This window comes from Elephas maximus, chromosome Y (genome assembly GCF_024166365.1).
Source record: "Elephas maximus indicus isolate mEleMax1 chromosome Y, mEleMax1 primary haplotype, whole genome shotgun sequence".
NCBI lineage: Eukaryota > Metazoa > Chordata > Mammalia > Proboscidea > Elephantidae > Elephas > Elephas maximus.
Window position 1 is genome coordinate 6,627,578 of NC_064847.1, and position 16,252 is coordinate 6,643,829.

At 41.6% G+C, this 16,252-nt stretch overlaps 1 pseudogene; it reads right to left on the reverse strand.

Annotated features, from left to right (window-relative positions):
* Nucleotides 1–14,173: 14,173 nt before the first annotated feature.
* LOC126069848 (suppressor of SWI4 1 homolog) lies at nt 14,174–15,826 on the reverse strand (annotated as a pseudogene).
* Nucleotides 15,827–16,252: the final 426 nt, after the last annotated feature.

Consider the following 16,252-nt stretch of genomic DNA (forward strand, 5'->3'; position numbering starts at 1 on the left):
CTCCCAGCAATTCAGGTCCGGCAACTCCTCTGCACTTCTGAACTGTCTCTCCCTCACCCTGCCATTCAGTCCGTTTTGTAACTTTGCCTTTGATGTTCAGGGCTTCTAGCCTGTTGTATATATAACCGTTTCATTTTTTCAGGTCTTTGCTGTAAGAGGGATCACTAGAAGCATCCACTCCGCCATCTTGGCACAGCCTCCAGATTTCTCTTTGTTAAATGCATCCACTTGTGGTACTTCTTTTATATCAGCACTAGATGAACAACACACCTAGTTTCCAAATTTTTTCTTCTAGAAGTTTCATAGTTTTACATTTTAAATATGAACATATAACCTATTTTGAGTTAATTTTTTAAAAGGTGTTTGCTTGGTCCAAAGCAGTCCTGGTTGCGCAACAGTTAAGTGCTTGGCTGCTAACCATAAACTTGGAGACTCACACCCACTCACTGGCTCCTTAAGGGAAATACTTAGGAGTCTCCTCCTATTAAAATTACAGCCCAGAAAACCCTAGGGATAGTTATACTATGTCACATGGAGTTGCTGAGTTGGAATCAACAACAGCACCTTAGTCAAAGCACAGCAGTTTTGTCTGCTTTTTGTCTGCATGTATCCAATTTCTCAGTATCTGTTACGGATTGAACTGTGTCCTCAAAAAAACGTATACCAACTAGGGTAGGACACTGTCATGGATTGAATTACGTACCCCCAAAATGTGTATATTAATACTGGCCATGATTCCCAGTATTCTGTGGTTGTCCTCCACTTTTTATTTTAATTTTATGTTAAAGAGAATTAGGGTGGGATTGTAATACCCTTACCAGTTCACACCCCTGATCCAATGTAAATAGTTTCCCTGGGATATGGCCCACACCACCTTTTATCTCTTGATATCTTGAGAGATACAAGGAAAGGGAAGGAAGCAGAGAGCATCCTTTGGACCTGGTGGTCCCTGTACCTGAGGCGCTCCTTAACCAGGGGAAGATTGAAGACAAGGACGTTCCTCCAGAGCCAACAGAGAGACAGACAGCCTCCCCTGGAGCTGACGCTCTGAATTTGGACTTGTAACCTACTAGACTGTGAGACAAATAAATGTCTCTTTGTTAAAGCCATCCATTTGTGGTATTTCTGTTACAGCAGCAGTAGATGACTTAAGGCATACAGGATTTCCAGTTCTGTGTGGTTGTCTGCCATTTTGTAAGCTGATGTGGTCATGATATATGTTGTAAATCCTAACATCTATGGTATTAATGAATCCAAAGAAGATGGAAGTACACAGTCCTCATACCAAAAAGAACTGCTCCAAGCTACACTGAATGTACTGGAGAATAACAATGCTCCAGGAGTTGACAGAAGATCATTCAACAGTGGATGCAGCAATGTATCAATAGGCAGCTGCCAGAAGCTCAGGCCAGATTCAGAAGAGTACATGGAAACAGGCTGATCATTACTGATGTGAGCAGAGAATACCAGAAAGATGTTTTCCTATGTTTTACTGACTATGCAAAGGCATTAGACTATGTGACTCATAACCAATTACGGATAACACTGCGAAGAATGGGAATTTCAGAACACATAATTGTGCTCATGAGGAACCTGTACACAGAACAGAACAAAGGAATACTACATGGTTTAAAGTCAAGAAACGTGCGTGTCAGGGTTGTATCTTTTCACTGTACCTATTCAATCTGTATGCTGCGCAAATAATCTGAGAAGCTTGGCTGTATGAAAAGAACAGTGTATCAGGATTGGACAAAGACTCATTAACAACCTGTATTATGCAGATGATACAACCTTGCTTGCTGAAAGTGAAGAGGCTTGGAAGACTTAACTGATGAAAGATCAAAGATGACAGCCTCAGTATGGATCATACCTCGACATAAGAGAACAAAAAGACTCACAACTGGACCAATAAGCCACATCATGGTAAATGGGGAAAAGACTGAAGTTGCAAAGATATCATTTTACTTGGATTCACAATCAACACCCATGGAAGCAGCAGTCAAAAATCAAAAGACATATTGCACTGGGAAAATCTGCAAAAGACCTTTTTAAAGTGTTGAAAAGCAAAGAAAGATGTCACCTTGAAGACTAAGGTAAGCCTGACCCAAGCCATGGTATTCTCAAATGGCATCATATGCATGGGAAAGTTGGACAGTGAATAAGGAAGACCAAAGAACCGACGCCTTTGAACTGTGGTGTTGGCAAAGGGTATTGAATATACCATGGCCTGTTGGACAAACAAATCTGTCTTGGAAGAAGTATAGCCAGGATGCTCCTTAGAAACAAGGATGTTAAGACTACTTCTTAAATATTTTGGACATGATGTTAGGAGGGACTGGTCCACGGAGAAGGCTATCATGCTTAGTAAAGTACAGCGTCAGCAAAAAAAGACGACTGCCCTCAACAAAGAGGATTAGCACAGTGGCTGCAACAAATGGCTCAAGCGTAACCATTGTTGGCATGTGGCAAGACTGGTAGGGTTTAGTTCTATGGGTCTATGAGTCAGAATCGACGGGACTCAACAACAACAACATGATGTTAATGAGGCAGGATTAGAGGCAGTAATGTTAATTAGGCATTACTCAATCTATAGCATTAGGTTGTATCTTGGGTCAACCTCTTTTGAGATATAAAAGAGAGAATGAAGGGTGAGCGACCTCCTAGAACCAAGGAAGAAGAGCCAGAAGAAGGCTGCATCCTTTGGATCTGGTATCCTGGCACTGAGAAACTCCTAGAACCAAGGGACAAAGATATTCCAACAAAGACATTCCTCCAGAGATGGTGCCCTGAAATTGGTCTTCCAGGCTCCTAAGCTGTGAGAGAATAAATTTCTATTTCGTAAAACCATCCATTTGGTAAACAAATGTAGATGAAAAACTTCTCTACATCATCAAAGGCATTTATAAAAACACAGAGTTAACATCATACTCAATGGTGAAAAACTGCATGTTTTTCCTCATATAGTCAGTAACAAGACAACTATGCCCCATGTCACCACTGCTATTCACATAATACTTTGGACATGTTATGAGATGGGATCAATCTGTTGAAGGACATCATGCATGGTAAAACAGAATATCAATGAAATAAAGGAAGATCTTCAATGAGAAAGACTAATACAGTGGCTGTAACAATGGGCTCAAGCATAACAAATATCATAGAGGTGGTACAGGACCAGGTAGATTTCATTCTATTGTTACACCAGGTCACTATGAGTCACAACTGACTCAACGGTATTTAGCAACAACAAATTTACATCATCTTTGTTAAAACAGAGTGTGAGGGAAAGAAAGGAAGACCTTCAAGGAGATGGACAGACACAGTGTCTGCAATGATGGGCTCAAGAATAGCAACGATTGTGCGCATAACGAGGGCAGTGTTTTGTTCTGTTGTACACAGGATTGTTATTAGTAGGAACTGACCTTACGGCATCTACCAACAACAATATTCAATATTTGTATCAGAAGTTCTAAAAGATCAATTAGGCAAGAAAAAATACATTATCAAAATTTGAAAGGAAGGGTAAAAGTGTGCTGATGGCATGACCATATGTATAGAAAGTAACAGGGACTCTACAGAGGTAAAAGACCAAAAACAAGCAAATAAAAAGTGTACATGGAAAGCTGAAACACTGCTTAAAAAGATTAAAGGATATCTAAATAAATGGAAGGAAATTTTCTGTTCATGGACTGGACAGCTTAATGTTAAAATTTCAATACCACCTACCAGTGATATACTGATACAGGACCAAATCCCCATCAAAATTTCAAGTCTATTTTGGCAGAAATAGAAAAGTTAATTCTCAGACTCATATGGAGTTGAAAGGCGCCCCAAAAAGCCAAAACAGTCTTTAAAGAAAAGTAAATAAAAGTAAGGACTCACTATTCCTATTTTCAAAAGATACTATGAGGCTACGATAATCAGAACAGTCTAGTAATGTGATAACAGGCATACAAACTAATGGAATAGAACTGAGTCTATAAATAAATGCATACATTTATGGTCAACTGAATTTCAACAACGGTGCCAAGTACATTGAGAGGGATCAAAGAACAGTCTCTTCGCTAAATGGTGCTGGGACAACCACACAAAACTATGGTAACTCACATCATATACAAAAAGTAATTCACAATGCATCAATGACCTAAATATAAAAGCAAAACTACAAAACTCTTGAAAATAACATAGGTAAAGACTTGGGACCCTTTTTTTTTTTTTTTTAAAGTAACAGATTCCTAGATATGACAGAAAAACCATGAGGAACCAAAGACAATAGAGATAAAAAGGACTTCACGATTTTTTATTGTGGAACAAAGGACTTTATCAACAAAGTGAAGAGACAACCTAAAGAATGGAGGAAAATATTTGTAAACCATACAGTTGATATGGGTTTAATGTTGATGATATATAAGGAATTCTTATAATTCAACAACAAAAACAAAAAGGCAAGCAACTCAATTTAAAAAGGGGCATATAATTTGAATATATCTTTCTTAGTAGAAGATATGTTGTTTTCTTTTTTTAGTTTCCATCGAGGTCAACTCATGGCGACCTTATGCACAACAGAACAACATGCTGCCTGGTCCTGCATCATATTCTCAATCACCAGCATGTTAGAGTACACTGTTGTGGTTATTGTACACCAGTCCATTTCATCAGGGTATCCCTTCAGCCTCATTTGTTCTTTCTTTTACCAAATATGATGCCCCCCTGTAGCAAATGAACCCACATGATGGCACATCCAGAGGAAGTGAGTCAGACAGTGCTCCGTTGTGATCCATAAGGTTTTCATTAGCTAATTTTCAAAAGCAGGTCACCAGGCCTTCTTTCTCATCTGTCTTGGCCTCAAGCTCTGCTTACACCTGTACACCAAGATGACCCTGCTGGTTTTGAAATACCAGTGGCATAGCTTTCAGCATCATAACAACACTCAAACCACCGATGGCCAGCTGGTGGTGGAAAGAAGACATACAGATGGCAAATCAGTAGATGAAAGAATGTTCAGTGTCATTAGTCAAAAGAGAAATATAAATCAAAAAGACAGTAAGATACCTACTAAAATGGCCAATATAAGAAAAAAAAACACAAGTAACAAGCGGTGGGAAGGATGTAAGAAATTTGAACCCTCATTCATTGCTAGTGGAAATGGTGCAGTTGCTTTTAAAAAAAGAAAGTTTGGTGGTTCATCAAAAGTTACATGTACCCTCCACCCAACAACAGTCAAGTACCTATTTTTCTCTCAAGTGCACAAAGAACATTCTTCAGGATACACCATTTTTAGGTCAATCAGTCCCATGAAATTTAAAAGAACTGCAAACATAGAAAGTATGCTCTCCAACCACAATGGAGTAAAATTAGAAACCAGTAACAAAAGGGAATACGCATACTCCTGAATAACCAATGTGTCCCCAAGGGAAAAAAAAAAAAAAGCCCTAGCTCAGATGACTTCACTGGAGAATTCTACTAAACACTGAGAGAACTGACAACAATTCTACTCAAACTATTCCAGTACATAGAAAAGGAATGAATGCTCGCTAACTCTTTCTATGAAGCTAACACAATCCTGCAGCAAAGCCCGGCAAAGATACCATAAAAAAAAAAAAAAAAGGGAAGACAGAAAGTTATACACCAATACCCCTCATGAATACAGACGCAAAAATTCTCAACAAAATTCTAACCAACATAACAGCATATCAAAAATATTAATAATAATAATACATCATGATCAGGTGGGATTCATTATCTGGGATGCACAGGTGGTTCAACTTTAGAAAACCAATAAAGGTAATTCACCACGTAAATAAGTGAAGAGAATCACATGATCATCTTAACAGACATAGAAAAGACACTTGATAAAATCCAACACACTTTCTTGTCAAAAACTCTCAGCAAAATAGGAACAGAAGTAAAAATTCTCAACAAAATTAAGGGCATAGATGCAAAACCAACAGCCAACATTCTCAACAGAGAGAAATTAAGAGCACTCTCTTTGAGAACAGGAATGAGACAAGGATGCCCCTTACCATCACTCTTATACAATGTTGTACTGGAAGTCCTAGCCAGAGAAATAAGACAAGAAAGGGATATAAAAGTTACACAGAAACAAACAAGGTAAGCACAGAACTATCAGATGATGCACAAATTTCACACGTAAGGTATATTCTCAAAAGACTTGAAAGCAGAAACTCAGATACCTGTATACCGATGTTCATTTCAATATTCTTCACAACAGCTAAAAGGCAGTAACAATCCATGCATCCATGAAAAAGTTTAATAAATAAAATGTGGTATTTACAGACAACAGTATAAGGACTCTGTATTCCATCTTCTTTTGCTGCTTTCTGTGTCATGTAAGATTCTCCCTGTAGCATCCTTCAATACTGCAACTCAAAGCTTGAATTTTTTCTTCAGTTCCTTCAGCCTGAGAAATGCCAAGTGTGTTCTCCCCTTTTGTGTTCCTGTTTCCAAGTCTTTGCATATTTCATTATAATACTTTGTCTTCTTGAGCCGCCCTTTGAAATCTTCTGTTCAGCTCTTTCATCACTTCCTTTTGCTTTAGGTGCTTGACGTTCAAAAGTAAGTTTCAGGGTCTCTTCTGACATCCATTTTGGTCTTTTCTTTCATTCCTGTCTTTTTAATGGCCTTTTGCTTTCTTTATGTACGGTGTCCTTGATGAAACTGTTTGAGGGTCATCTCCTCACCATTAGACTGCAGCCCCTAAAAGTGATCCCAGGATGTCTACTTTTGGTTATAGTACTGCAGGACTAGGAGCAGAAGAATGGGATGGGGGCTACCCCAAAGGGTTGAGCTCTTATGAGTCCCCCCTTTACACATACAGACATGGTAAGTCAGATCACAACCCTCTTCTGTTCAAAACCGTCTTGTGGCTCCTATGTCAGCCTGAGAAAGCAACTGAAATCGTTATAATGACCAACAAAACCAAAGCCATTGAGATCCTGATATTATTTAATGTGCTCTACCTACATTAGCCATGCCTACACTATTTCTCAAACCTGCCAGGCACAATCCTACTTTGCCCAGGTTCAAAAACCGTGTGGTGAATAAGCAGGGGTGCATAACAGTTATAGGTACCAAATCACAAAAAGCTTCTCGTGGTGCCAGGTTTATGATGAGGGCATTAAAATCTTCTTTAAAACAAACTCATTTAAGTACATCAATAAGTAACATCATGATAAATGGAGGAAATACTGAAATTGTCAAGGATTTCATTTCATTTGGATCCACAATCAATAACCATGGAAGCAGCAGTCAAGAGATCAAAAGATGCATTGCGTTGGGCAAATCTGCCGCAAAAGACATCTTTCAAGTGTAAGAAAGCAAGTATGTCACTTAAAGAACTAAGGTGCACCTGATTCAAGCCATGGTGTTTTCAACTGCCTCATGCATGTAAAAGCTGGACAATGAATAAGGAAGACCAAAGAACTGTTGCGTTTAAATTATGATGTTGGTGAAAAATACTGAATATACCATGGACTGCCAAAAGAAAGAACAAATCTGTCTTGGAAGAAGTATAGCCAGAATATCCATCACAAACAAGGATGGTAAGACTTTGTCTCACGTACTTTAGACATGTTAACAGAAGGGACCTATCCCTGGAGAAGGACAACATGCTTTGTAGAGGGTAATCAAAAAAGAGGAAGATCTTTAACGAGATGGACTGACACAGTCTCTGCAACAATGGGCTCAACCTTAACAATTGTGAGGATGGTGCAGGACTGGGAAGTGTTTTGCTCTGTTGTATGTAAGGTCACTATGAATTGGAACTGACTCTACGGCACCTAACAATAAACACGCATGAACATACACAGCCTCATTGGTGGGCAACACTGAAGGTTTCCATGCATGAAGGACGGCACTTGGTGATAGGATGAACCAAGAGGCTCAGAGAAATTAAGAAAGGCAAAGCCAAGGTTAAAAAGCCATTCCAGTAGTACTCAAGCTGTTGGTGTACCCATGTGCCCAAGAACAGCTTCAAATACACAAGACCAACTATGGCTGTTGCAGTCACAGAAATGGCTAGGAGATTTTCCCTGCAACCAGCTTACTGTGTGAGGCAGAAAAACATCAGTGGTGGTAGCCTTTAGTCTGTAGGAAGACTCAGGGCTTGGTAAGGGTAAATCTAAAGTCCCCGTACCTTGCACTGATTTGCAGGGGGGAATATCAGCGTTCTCTGCATGAAGGTTGGATGCATCCATGATGAAACCCACACACAAGCTGCTGTCATCATCCTGCTGAAAGTGAGGAAGATGGGAAGTCAGAGGAGGAAAAGGTTCCCTGGCCACTGGGATCACAAGTATCCTCTACCCTACTTATCTGCCAGACTCACACAAAACACAAAGGATGGCTGGGTTGTGTGGCAGGCGCATGATCTGATCCCCACAAAGGCCTATATCTTCCTGTCCTGCTCAGAACACCCATACAGAACTTCCTCAAAATTAGTATATATAACTTGAACCCAAGAAGCTTATCTAGGTGGACAGCACGGCTTTGAGCTCCTCTAGGCAGCTGTCATCAGTAGAAAGGAAGGAACACATCAGCCTTCTAGAACCCAGGCTACAGTCTGTTGTGGAGACAGAACCCTAAGGTAGGGCAGACGGTAAGGCAGACAAAGGATTTGGAAAGGAGATACATACTTGGAAGGAGGTGAGGCAATAAGAAGAGGTAGAGGAGAACAGACCCAAAGAGAGTAGACAATTATGGGCAGCATGAAAGGGGATACCTTTGGAAACACTAAAGGACAGAGATAAAGTATTACAAGAGAAGTGGGAGTGATACCTGAGAGGCAGAGTGAGGGAGGCAGGAGTATGGATGGAGTGTAAGATGGGAAGACACAAGAAAGGAAACAAAGAGAAAGATACAGAGAAGTACACAGAAGAACACGAGGGGGTAGATATATGGAAAGGGAAACGGGGAAGATACTGAAAGAGAAAGAGCAGGGAAGATACTGAGAGAGACAATGAAGATTATACTCCTCCTCCAGATTAAAAATAAAAAAAGAAATAAAGGAAGAGGACACAGAACAAAACCAAGACTAACACACAAAGAGACAAACAGCTAGTTCTTTTGAGAGCTAGAGTGCTGGATAAAGAAAGATAGAGTAAGAGAGAAAATTTGTCCCAACCAACCTTCCTCATTTCATAGAAAAGGAAGTTCAGCTCAAAAGAGGCCTTAAGCCTTAGGTAAAAGACCTGAACAGAGGATAAAGACTAGCAGGGAGGCTGGGCCAGGCAGCAGGCAGAGAACATGTAGAGTGGTGGCTCCAAACCTACTGGCCAAATGCCCTCACCAACAGAGGTATTAGCATTGTCCAGTTCCTGGCTAAAGACACAGATCTTCATGCCAGACATGGGGGGAGTTCAGAACCTACACGGACTGCATGAGCATGCCCAGAGCTATATGATCCTGAGAGACTGTCACCTCATGTATCTGGACAAACAGACTGGCAAAGCCATCTTGTAGTCCAGGTATAAAGGCTGGGAGAATGGTGCAGGGCATGGAGGGCTGAACACATGAGCTCTTGCCTGGCAAGCCCCTTTGTCTGTAATCCACTACTCACCCTCCACCCCATTCCCCATTTCAAAGGAGGGGACTTATATTGTTGACCCTTAAGTTCAGGGGCTGTTATAACAGAATTTGGGCACAGACAAGAAAGGGGTTCGTGAGGCTGTGCACTAAGAAAGTGAAAGCTTTTGGGGAGCAGGATCTGCGTGTAGAGGCCTCTGTGACAATTCTAACTCACCTACATTCCCTGACTCATTATTCCTGGCTGGGAACACACTGGGGGCTGAAGTCAATCATAAAAGACCCAGATTGTGGGGTCCTATAGACTAGGGGTAGGCCTGGTAGTGTAAGGATGAAGAGCTATGGCTGCTAACTAAAAGGTCAGCAGCAGTTCAAATCCACCAACCGCTCCTTGGAAACAGTTTGCCATAATGTGGTAGCTTGCATGTTACTGTGAAACTGGAAGCTTTGCCACTGATATTTCAAATATCAGCAGGGTCATCTTTGGTGGCTAGGTTTCAGCAGAGCACCCAGACTAAGACACACTAGGAAGACCTGGCAGTTTACTTCTGAAAAACTGGCCAGTGAAAACCTTATGAATAGCCTCTCAATATCAGTTAGAAGAAAAGAAAAGGTCATTAAAAAGACCAGAAAGCAAGAAAAGACCAAAATGGATGTCAGAAAATACTCTGAAACTTGCTCTTCAACACAGAGCAGCAAAAGTCGAAGGAAGGAATGATGAAGCAAAAGAGGTCAAGAGAATTTCAAAGAATGACTACAGACGACAAAGTAAAGTACTATCATGAGATGTGCAAAGATCTGGAATTAGAAAGCCAAAGAGAAGTGCGTGCTTGTCATTTTTCAAGCCGAAAGAGCTAATGAAAAAATCGAGCCTCGAGTTGCAATACAGAAAGATTCTACGAGGAAAATACCGAAGGATGCAGAAAGCATGAAAAAAAGATGCAACAATTGGAGTCACTGTACCAAAAAGAATTAGTTGATGTTCAACCACTTCAGGAGGTGGCGTATGATCAAGAATGATGGTAGTGAGCGAAGAGGTTCAAACTGCACCGAAGTCACTGGTGAAAATAAAGCTGCAGGAATTGACACAATACCATCTGAGATGTTTCAACAAACAGACACAGCACTGGAGGTGCTCACTAGTTGTCATGGTTTGAACTGTGCCTCCAAAAAGTATATGTGAACTTGGCAAGTTCATGATTCTCAGTATCCTGTGACTGTGCACCATTTTGTCATCTGATGTGGTTTTCCTATGTGTTGTAAAACTCATCTTTATGATGTTAATGAGCTGGGATTACAGGCAGTTACATTAATTAGGCAGGAATTAATCTACAAGATCAGGTTGTGTCTTGAGTCCACCTCTTGAGATACAAAACAGAAGTGAGCAGAGAGACAATGAGGACCTTATACCACCAAGAAACAAGAGACAAGAGAACAGCACATCCTTTGCACCAGTGGGTGGCTGCGCTGAGAAGCTCAACTGGGGAATATTGATACAAACGACCTTCCCCAGAACTGGCAGGTAGAGAAAGCCTTCTCCTGGAACTGGCACCCTGAATTCACACTTCCTAAAACATGAGAGAATAAATTTCTCTTTGCTGAAGTCGTTCATTTGTGGTATTTTTGTTAGAGTAGCAGTAGATGACTCAGACAATAGTCTGTGGCAAAAGATTTGGAAGACAGTTACCTGGTAATCGACTAGAAGAGATTCTATTTCTACCCATTTCAAAGAAAGGTGTTCCCACAGAATGAGGAAATTATTGAACAGTATCACTACTATCACATACAAGTGAAATTTCACCAAAATCATTCAAATGCGGTTGTAGCAGTAAATAGACAGGAAACTGTCAGAAATTCAAGCCGGATTCACAAGAGGATGTGGAATGAGGCATATCATTGCTCAGGTCAGATGGAGCATGGCTGAAAGCAAACAATACCAGAAAGAAGCAGTTTGCCTTCAGCTGGCAAGGCCAAGAATACCTTCACTGTCGTACCTCAGCAGTATATCAATTTTCCAACTATATGTCATAATTTAGTCCAACTTTCCTTTCTAAAAGAAGTCACATATTGATGACGTTAGGTTGATTGGACTTAGTAAGAAGAAGCATCAATGACTATGGACTTACTAGTAGTACTTACATGCTAGAAGGCAGAAATTTACCTGACAAAAATTCAGTATTTTCTAGGTATTCAGTGGTATGGGGCATGCCTACACATTCCTACTAAAGTGAAGGGTAAGTTATATCATCTGGCCCTTCCTACAACTGAAAAAGGAGGCACAATGTCTAGTGGGCCTCTTTGGATATTGGAAGCAACATATCCCACATGTGAGTGTGCTACTCTAGTCTATTTATCAAGTGATTCGAAAAATTGCTAGTTTTGAGTACAGCCCAGACCAAAAGAGGAATCTGCAACAGGTTCAGGGTGCCATGCAAGCCACTCTGCCACTTGGGCCATATGATTTGACTGATCCAATGGCACTTCATGTGTCAGTGGCAGACAGATACGCCCTTTGGATTCCGTGGCAGGCCCCTACTGGTGAATCACCGCATAGACCCTTAGGATTTTAAAGCCAAGCCATACCATCTGGTGCAGGTAACTACTCTCCTTAGAGAAACATCTTTTGGCTTGTTATTGGGCCTTAGTAGAAACAGGTTGCTTAACTATGGCCGCCAAGTCACCATGCGGCTTAAGCTGCCCATCCTGATTTGAGTGTTGTCTGCAACACAGCGCCATAAAGTTGGATGTGCACAGAACATTACATCATTAAATAGAAAAGGTATATATGAGATCTGGCCTGAGCAGGACCTGTAATCACAAGTACACTGCAACAGCAAACGCCCAAATGCCCATGGGCTTCACTCCTGTCACATTATCTTCCATCTCGCTGTCTCCATCTATGGCCTTCCGGGGAGTATTTATGATCAGCTGACTGAGGAAGAGAAGACTCATGCCCGGTTTACAGATGGTTCTGCGTAATATGAAGGCACCACTCCAAGTGGACAGCGGCAGTACTACAGCCCCTTTCTGGGACCTTGTACCCCCAAGAAAGTAGTGCCCGGAGCAGAGCACATCATTTGGACCCAGGGCCCCTGTGCTGAAAAGCTCCTACAGCAGAGGAAATCTGATGACAAGGACATTCCACCAGAGCCAACAGAAAAAGAAAGCCTTCCCCCAGAGGTGGTACCCTGAATTTAGACTTCTGGCCTACTAGACTATGAGAGAATAAACTTCTCTTTGTTAAAGGCATCCACTTGTGCTATATAACAGCACTAGATAACTGAGACAAATATTTACCTGTGTTTTACTGACTACACAAAGGCATCTGACTGTGCAGATCATAACCAATTATGGATAACATTGCTAAGAATGAGCGTTCCAGAACCCTTAATTGTACTCATATGGAACCTGTACATAGACCAAAAAGCAGTCATTAAAAAAGAACAAGGGGATACTTCATGGTTTAAAACGCAAGAAAGGTGTGTGTCAGGGCTATATCCTTTTACCATACTGATTCAACCTGTATGCTGAGCAAATACTCCAAGAAGCTGGACTATATGAAGAACAGGGCATAAGGACTAGAGGAAGACTCTTTAACAACCTGCAATATGCAGATGACACAAACTGGCTTGTTCAAAGTGAAGAGGACTTGAAGAACTTACTCATGAAGAGCAAAGGGCACAGCCTTCAGTATGAGTTTGCACTTCAATATAAAACAAATCCTCACAGCTGGACAAATAAGCAACATTAAGATAAATAAAGAAAAGTTTCAAGTTGTCAAGGATTTCATTTTACTTGGATCCACAATCGATGCTCATGGAAGCAGCAGTTAAGAAATCAAATAACACACTGCTTTGGGCAAATGTCCTGCAAAAGTTAATCAAAATTATGAAGGTTAAATGACAGAGAGAAGGCTCAAAACTGCTGAACAAAGTTTAATGGAACCATGTGCCAACTCCAAGTGAGCCAACATACACATCATGAAAATCTCAGACGGAGATGAGAGAAAGGGACAGAAGAATAAACGATGCCAGAAACTTTCTAAAGCTGATGAAGTACATAAACATACAAATTTAACAAGTTTAATGAACACCAAGAGGGTAAATCCAAAGAGATCTATGCCAAAATACATTCTAATCAAGTTCTCTAAAACTAAAAATAAAGAGAATTCTGCAAGCAGCAACAAAGAAGTAAACAGTAACATACAAAGGATCCCCATTAAGATTAAATCCCAATTCCTCTTCAGAACCATTGGGGGCAGTAAGGCAATGAATTGACAGGAAAAAAAAAAAAAAAGTCAGCCGAGAGTATATACTCATTCAGAATAAGCAAGAGAGTTTAGAATTAATATCCACTAGATCAATCCTACAAGAAAAGCTACAGGGAGTCCTTTGGATGGAAAAGAAAGCAAACTAGACAGTAACTAGGAGCCATATGCACATATTAAAGATACCTCCGTCAAAGGTAATCTCATGGGCAATGTTTTAGTTTGAGTTCTCTACAGGCAAAAAACCAATTTTCTCATTCATTGGTTTTGCTGGGGCCTTGGCTAGGGCCCCTCTCTTAGGCTGTCACATCCACCCTGCACATAGCCCCAGGTAACCCTGCTGGACCCCAGCTTGGCCTGGGCTCAGCAAGACTTGCCCTTGGGCTTTAGATGCCTCCAGTTACTGCCTTGGTCTGGTCTCCAGGCTTTTACAGCTACTTCTTTTGTGGAGGCCTGGTGGGCCATCTTCTCTTGGTCAGCCTGGGAAACACATCATCAGGCTCCTCATCCAACGTGAGGCAGAAATACCCAGCTTCACCCTCCTTCTCCTCAGACTGGAGAGGAGGCCCACAGTGGGGCGCTGTCCTCAGCATGACCATCCCCATCAGCCTCTTTCCATGACGTCTTCATGGCCACCGGGCTCTTCTTGTGGACATCTTGCAGCTCCCACTTGTGCTGCATGCTGTGGGCCTGCTGGGCCTGCCTCTGGGCCTTCAACTGCAGCCTCTCCGACTTGGCAGCCAGCATGGCCTGCAGCTTCTCCTCTCTCTTGTATACACAACTGTGGAACAGCACATTCAGCTCCCTCCCTGACAGTCTCCTGGGCCTTGATGAGCTGTAGTGGCATCCAAGGATGATCTAGTGAGGCGTAAAGCACACTGCTGGGCCCTCATGCTGCCGCCCCACTACCCGGCCCTGTGACGGCCCAGGACACTCTGCCTCATTCTCTGACAGCCCAAACTCAAGGCCAGCAGCTCACCGATGTCCTTCAGACAGTTCACGTTTGGAAACTTCTCCTGGGGAGCCTTTTGCATCCTGCAGTTTGCACCCACAGGAATGGCTTTGATGCTATAATGGCAGAAATCCAGGTCCTGGGAGTCAAATGATGAGAAGGCAATGCTTGGTGGTATTCAGGTTTAACTTGTGCACCTTAATTGAGGTGAACAAGTTCTGGAATAATGGCCATGAGCTTCGCCACTTGCATGCCATGGGGACCAAAGCTGTAGAGCACCAGAAGGGGATGGTGGGCATCCCCTACATCACCAGATCAGAAAAATATTTGAGGTTGAAAATTAGCCAACATGTGAAAATGGAGGATGACTACATCAGATCACAAAATGGAGAATCACTACACCATTACATAACTATCAAATTACATCATTAAATAACTGCAAATTACACCATAACATATCTACAAATTATTCAGAATCATGGCCCAGCCAGGTTAAGTGTCACAACTAGAGTTACTCTCACCTTGGCAATTATTCTGCCAGATGCATATCAGTAATGTACAAAACACTTGGATAGCAGATTTTTTATAATTGTCATAAACACAAAATGTTGTATAATAAAGCAGTCATTGTTAAATGAGTACTGGCTGTGTATATATATAAAGAGATTAACTCAAGAGAAATGGCTCACCCAACTGTGGGGTCTGGAAAGTCCCAAATCCACACGTCTGGTGGCAGCAGCAGCATTGCAGAGGCTGGTCAACCCAAATGTGCAGATCAGGTGGCAGGTCTGGAGACTTCTACAGGCTTATGTAACAGGTCAGATAATGAGTGCAGGGTAGAGAAAGAGTACTTTTTTTTTTTAATGTGCCTGACAGGAAGGTTTACAGAGAAAATTATATTCTCATTACAAAATTAATACTCATACTGTCTTGTGACATTGGCTGCCAACCCTGCAACATGTCAACATTTTCCCCTTCTAGACCTGGGGTTTCCCATTACCAGCTTTCTTGTCTCCTCCTACCTTCCCGTCTTTCCCCGTGAACCCCTGAGCTGGTGTTCTCATTTAGTCTCATTTTATTTCATGGGCCTATCTGATTTGTGCTTGAAGGTTAAACCTCAGGAGTGACTTCAGTACCGAGTTAAAACAGTGTCCAGGGGTCATATCCTTGGGGTTTCTCTAGTCTCTGTCAGGCCGGCAAATCTGCTCTTTTTTGTGTGAGTTAGTGTTTTGCTCTACATTTTTCACCAGCTCTGTCCAGGGCCCTCTATTGTCATCCCTGTCAGAGCAGTCAGTGGTGGTGACTGAGCACCATGTAGTTGTGCTGGATTCGGTCTGGTGGAGGCTGTGGTACTTGTGTTCCATTAGTCCTCTGGACTAATCTTTTCCTTGTGCCTTTGGTTTTCTTCATTCTCACTTGCTCCAGATAGAGTGGAATCAGTACAATATCTTAGATGGCTGATCACAAGCTTTTAAGACCCTAAGTGCTAC